Source organism: Corvus brachyrhynchos, unplaced genomic scaffold (assembly GCF_000691975.1).
Source record: "Corvus brachyrhynchos isolate BGI_N302 unplaced genomic scaffold, ASM69197v1 scaffold216, whole genome shotgun sequence".
NCBI lineage: Eukaryota > Metazoa > Chordata > Aves > Passeriformes > Corvidae > Corvus > Corvus brachyrhynchos.
Window position 1 is genome coordinate 698,246 of NW_008238443.1, and position 6,381 is coordinate 704,626.

At 42.3% G+C, this 6,381-nt stretch overlaps 1 long non-coding RNA gene across 2 annotated transcripts; it reads right to left on the bottom strand.

The window, feature by feature from the left end:
• Positions 1-541: 541 nt before the first annotated feature.
• Positions 542-6,373, bottom strand: LOC108447260. 2 transcript variants are annotated; one of them, XR_001862726.1, is made up of 3 exons: positions 6,289-6,373; positions 5,312-5,387; positions 542-854 (listed from the first exon to the last, which is right to left on the bottom strand). It is a non-coding gene; the product is annotated as an uncharacterized LOC108447260 (long non-coding RNA). The 2 variants fall into 2 exon arrangements; XR_001862725.1 differs by having other exon boundaries at positions 542-5,387.
• Positions 6,374-6,381: the final 8 nt, after the last annotated feature.

The window sequence follows — 6,381 nt, forward strand, 5'->3', positions numbered from 1 at the left end:
TGTGTCCCAAGACCTGCCTATAGAGATCTCTCGTCTCCATCTGTCACCGTCTACGTCCGGCCGTCCCGACCTGGACCCCAGAACCCCAGAAACCTACAGTGGACTACTTGATGGATAAAAAGTTGGCTGGGTGGATGCAGGCAGAGAGTTGTGGTTGATGGCCCACTGTCCAGGTGGAGCCTGGTGACAAGTGGTGTCCCTCAGGGCTGTGTCTTGGGGCCAGTGCTCTTTACTGGTTTTAATGATGACGCAGACTGTAGGATTGGTGGACCTTCAGCACTTTTGCAGATGACATGAGGCTGAGTTGGTGCTGCTGACACAACAGAAGGATGGGATCCATCCAGAGGCACCTGGACAAACTTGAGAAGTGGGCCCATGACAACCTCATGAGGTTCTACAAGGCCAAGCGCTGGTGATGCACCTGGGTCAGGGCAATCCCAGGCACGAGTACAGACCTGGAGAATGCTCTCCTTGAGACCAGCCCTGCAGAGAATGATGGGTGCTGGTGGATGCTGGTGGATGAGAGGCTGGACGTGAATAACCCATTTATAAAGACACCTTTATTTATGTCCTTTTATCACATGGTATTTCTCACACCGCATGCAGAGTTAGGATGCAGGAAACACTCTAAGCAGCCAAACACCTCTTGAGAGAGGTCTGACCTTCTGGAATAAGCAATATGAGAGTGCAGGATAATGCAAGAGGCTACAAGGCTAAAATTAAGTTAATTTCTGACAGCAGTAAGGACAACGTTTAAATCCATGAAAAACATTCAGTTGTCACACACCGTTCATCTTCTCTTGCTGCCTTGGTAATTGCTTCTGTATTTAGAGGTATGCAGACAGAAAAGGAGGCTGAAAAATAGAAAGTAGTGGTGAAATCATAACAGAAAGGAAAACAAAAAAGAAATCAGGAAAGTAAGTTAAAAAGAAAACAGATGATTGGAAGTCTCACTCTGAAGGGCATATGTGGGTTTTAGTAAACTGAAGGGTTTTCTTAAGTATTTTTTTAAAATACAAAATGGCCATCCACTGGCAGATGATTAACATCAATATAATGAAAGTTAATTAACAATGTGCTATGTCTTTTGATTCTGGAAAAGTACAGTTGTATAAAAAGGGTTAGAAGGCAACTTCAAACAGGAAACTAACTCCTGATGAAGATCTACTTATGATTCATTGAGACCTTACAACTTCCATAAGTGAATAAGCGGTTTTGTTATGCAGAGAGTTTATGGCAGTTATTTGTATATCTAGGTATAATCTTTGTTCTTTAATTTTCTCTTCTTAAAATGAACATTAACTCATGTATTTTGCTGACATTATTAGATAATTTTCATTTACCATAGTTAATGAATGCTATCTTCACTCCTGTTGTATGTTTTTAGTAAGAAAAAAGTGGAAACATGACTTTAGTAAGAAAAACTATAAAGTTATACATTGCTGAAAAAAAAGTGTGGGCAGACAAAAGGCAGAGCTTCTGCAGGGGCACGTTAAGTAGTTTGAGGCACCTCTCCCTGTAAAATTCACGTGCTGGGTCACTCTGTCTTAAGTGCTTATCCAGGGGATCATAAGGTGGATTAAAACAGCTCAGAACTTTCAAAACATGCTGAGCGCATGCCATCCCTCCCCTGCCCCCAAAAATCAGCAGCATCTCTGGCCAGGGTGGTACCGTTCTCAGTACCTAGTGGGAGAGCACACCCAGGCAGCAGGGGTTTGTTGAAGCGATTTGATCAGTATGTGTGCCCAGGCTGCCCCAGAAGAGACATTTCCTTGCTCTCTAGTGAGGATCACGTGCCGCTTCCCCATTCTTTGTGGTGCTTGCTCCACGCCCACCTCTCCCTGCAGCTCAGCCTCAGCACAAGTCCACGCCAACAAGCCTTGGGAGGGGAACCAGGGCAGGCTGGGGTGGGGGTGATGCTCCTCTGCATGACATGCTGGTCCATGCCCACCTTGTGGCAACAGCTTCCCTTTCTAAAACAGCAGAAACAACTACTTTTTTTGGATCCTTTGACCTGCATTCTAATGCAATTAATAAACACTTGTTAAACTATGACGTGAGAATCACAGGATGCAACTCTGCATTTACAGTTGGGGGTTTTCACCATTGTGAGCGGGGTTTCTTCTTTCACATCATGTTGTGCTTTCAGCTCTTCACCTCTGGAGCAGGTTGGGGCATTTAGGTACCACACGGGTCCCCTCCTCATGGCACAGGACCTTGTTTCTTTCACCTCCAAAGGCAGAGAGCTTGCAGGGCTGTTCTTGTATGGGACATCTGCAGCAGCAGACCGGGCTCTTGTTGTCCACATCTCGTCTTCACAGGGCTAGCAGCTTTCCATAGCTTACTAGTTGCTTGCACAGCTGTATTCTACCACAAACTGGATCTGGTTTTAAATTTAGAAGTGATATTTTTCTTTCTCCTTGTCCTCCCATCAGATCATTTCCCACCCACTTCGTATTTTTGTTTCAATATTGCCCTGGTATTACTTGATCTGATACACTAAGACTAGAAAAAAAGAAGTAGTAAAAGTAGATGTTAATAAATAGATAGGATTAGACGAAATTTTTGAGAAGTCATCAGAAACTGTGACAAGAAAAAAATAATAATTCTCTCTGGGATCTGTGTATCACTGGAGGGCCCCAATATATTCAAAAACTCTTTTAGCAGGGCCTGGGGAATGCCAGAGTAGTGGGAGCAGCTACCACTCCTGGTGAGAGGACACATCCTGTGACACAAAGTGAGATCCAGGGATGAACACAGTCTGTTGGGAAGCTGCTGGAGAGGCTCCAGTGAAGTCCAGCATCACTGGCTTCTGGAGGAAGGGTGGTAAGTATGCCAATAAAGAGGGTCGTGTGGGCATAATAATCCTCTTGCAATTTCAAAAAGCCTTTGAGAAGCTTTTTGCAAAGCTTATTAAACTTTGTAAAGAAAATAAGTTGCCACAAGATTGGATGAGACGTTGGTTTTGGAGTTGAAAGCTGGTGTAAGAAGAGGAAGTGAGGGACAGGGCTTAGTGGTCACTCTCCAGGAAGGAGGAGATTTGTGCAGTCAGGGGATAATTCAGGTCAGAAGGGACCTCTGGAGGTCATCTAACCCAACCTCCTCTCCAAGTGTGTCTAAAGGGCTAAGGTTGTGCAAGGACTTCTTCAGTGAAACCTTGAATACCTCCAATGATAGACATTCCACAACTTGATACAAAAGCCTTCCAATCTGAGCAGTTTTTTCTTGATGCCTCCATCTGTGACCTCCAGAAAGAAGTCAAGAGTGAAACCTGTTGGGCTGGAGGGACATCGGACTCTGGCTGTGAGTGCCTGTGCCATCCCTGAAATAGACTTGGATATGGAGAGTGGGGCTGAGCTTGATGATGCTTAAGGTTCTTTTCTGTCCCAAACCATTCTGTGATTTATATGTGGAAATTGAAAAAAATTGCTTCCAAGTTTGGGAAACACTACACGATTTTTCTGGCATGGTTATGCTGAAAAATACTACTGGTCCTGAACACTGTCCCTCCATTCATTTCCCACACACAGCTTTTGTTGGTGGGGGTGTGGCAGATGACTGCAACAATAGAAAACCTCCTTTTTGTTTGCTGGTGCTTTGTCTGAACAGGGGGTCTTGGCTGGCAGCTGTGTCTAGTCTGGACAGGAACCAATAAAGCCAAGCCTATCACAGGTTATTTTTTGCAGTATTAGGAGGAAACAGCTTTATACAGCAAAGTTTATTACTGTTATTTGGAATCATCTTCTATCTTTGAAAAAAACCACCTGGAAATTTACCTCTCCTAGAAAAAAGAACTCATTCAAAAGGTCTTGTCTTTCACCTGAAGCTGATCACACCAGCAGCAGCAGCAGCAGCTTTTTGCAACGTGCAAATTCAGCTAATGAGCAGGTTTGGCAGTGACTTTGACTTCAGGTGCATTAAATCTCCTCACTGTCCTGAAAATACAGGCTGGATAGTTCTGCTTGGACCAGTACAAGTAAGGCTATACAGCTTCCACAAAGGAAAAATCCTCCTCCTTGACTTGCCTGCACTTATCTCCTTGCACTGGAAAATATCATTCCCCTTTGTCATTAGCGACTGTGTATTTGTTCTCAGAGCTTTATCTGAGGTGCTCACCGGAAAGCTACAACGGAAGTGGTTTGAAACAAAACAATAATGTTCCAGCGCAAACTGCACACGACCGAATATGCAATTGTTTCCTGGACCCTATCAAAGACTCCCTTTTCTGCAGTTAGTGTTTGTTTGTCAGCAGCAATGGCAAATGCCTGCTGGCTGAGGAGTTTGCTGATCACAGGGTATTCAACTTCCCGACTGCCAAACAGAGAACAGTCAAGCAATCCTCTGCAATCCTCTCAGTTAAACAATCTTCTACGGCTTTCCCTTGCAGTGCCCATGTAATTGGCAGAACGCATCTAGGGTAGGGGTGCCAAGCAACTTCCCTATTTGTGGTATTTATTATCCTGCCAAAGTGAACTAATTTCCTTCCCTGTTTTGTTTGTTTGTTTATTTGAAGTGTATTGCACAATCCCTGAGCAATGCAAGCAAAAACTGGGTTATGGACTTACTTTGACAGGAGTACAGATAGCATTCTCATCCAATTTTAATGCTTGCTTTAGATATTGTTCTCAGTCTTCTAATTGCTGGGAAACACTAAGACAAGTTCAGTGTATTTCAGTCTGTAAACTTTAAGTGCTGTTCATCAGCTGAGATGAATCTCACATCCACCATCTGCCTACTTTGCCAGAGCTGATACTTTTGTCAGCCCCAAGTTTCCCAGGTGGTTGAAGGAACTAGTGAGAGGAAGACAGGTGTTTTGTGATCCTCCTTCTTGGTTGGTACCCCTGCCCTTGGCACCCCCGGGCAGGACTTGGTCCACAGCAATGAATGAGTTTTGTTAATTGGAGTGTGGGTTAATTGGGTCACTCCTCATTTGTACTGCCTTACTCACCAGTCTGGTTTTTCTTGTTACAACTATCTATATATGTGTCCACATCTGCATGTATATGTGTGTTGTATTTATAATATGCATGCATACATGTTTTTAAACATATGCGCTTATAAGTCTGTGTATGCACATTTGTGTATGTATATGCATGCGCACGTTTATTCATGTATTTAGTTATTTATGCATTTAGCTCTACCAGGTCAGGCTCATTAGTGGTGTGAAGAATTTTTCTCCGAAAGGTTTCCTCATTTTCAATGGGTAGATCGCTGCAAGTGCAAATGTAAGAATTCCAGGGGAGGTTCAGTGACCTTTAAAAAGTACACAAATAGTCATGGTTGCAAAATTTTGAGTCCTCTGTTGACTTACAACATCATATACCCAGTGTTTGGGCACCGCTGAGGCTTTGGAGGTGTAGGGCGATACATCACAGTTGGAGGATCACCTGGGGAAAAAAACAGTGGTTTCCTGTGATAGTTTTTTAAACTTACCTAAGAAACACGTATTCTAACTTCTTTTTTGCAGGAGGAAACAAAACCACAACCTCCACTTGTCCTTTGTCTTATAGTTTTCTAGAGCAAAGATAGACTGAAAAGCAGAAGATCAAATGGGATAAAATGTGTGGAAAACAGGTTGGTAAATTATCTGTTGTTTTGTTCTTTTTTTTTTTCAGTAGTAGAGTTTATAATAAAAATAAAAATAAAAATAATTCATTAGCATTCATTAGCAGATATTAATACTTACATTTTATTAAAATGGTCTTGCCATTCAGTACTATATTGGTACAAAACTTTGGCAGTGACATCAAATGGCATCTCCTACATTTGCAAATAGTGGAATAGTGCTTTTCTCAAACTATGGATTGTTGCAAGCAAAGCTCTATTCACTATTCTGTTGATAATCGTATCAACTCCTGTTTTGAATGAGTTCTTGCCCATGGGATTAACAGTAGCATGTGTTCACATAACAGAGTATTGTTTATCACCTAGAATGACTAAAATATTTTTACTTTTTTTTTTTTTAATTTTAGAGTATGCAGTGGTATCTGACAGCAAACATGGTATTTTTAGAATGGATTTGGTATATTTCCTGTGTGACCTCTGTAGGTGACCCTGCGTTGGGGGTTGGGCTAGGTGATCTTCAGAGGTCCTTTGCAGCCCAAACCATTCTGTGATTCTGTGATTTGTGTTTGTTTTAATACAATTTGAGATCATCCTGTTGGAAAATAGTGCTTTAAATGTCACATGAACACTAAAAAATCTGCATGGCATTTAAGAAATTATCAGCCTAATATTAAAAAGATATATATTATTTAAATTTTAAAAAATTAAAAGAGCTTTAAATACTTTAAGAGACGATCTTCACACTGCTCTTTCCTTTGGCTGTGACAGTCCCAGGTCTCTCCCCTGGTGCAGGCAAGTGGCGGCACCGTCCCCTCG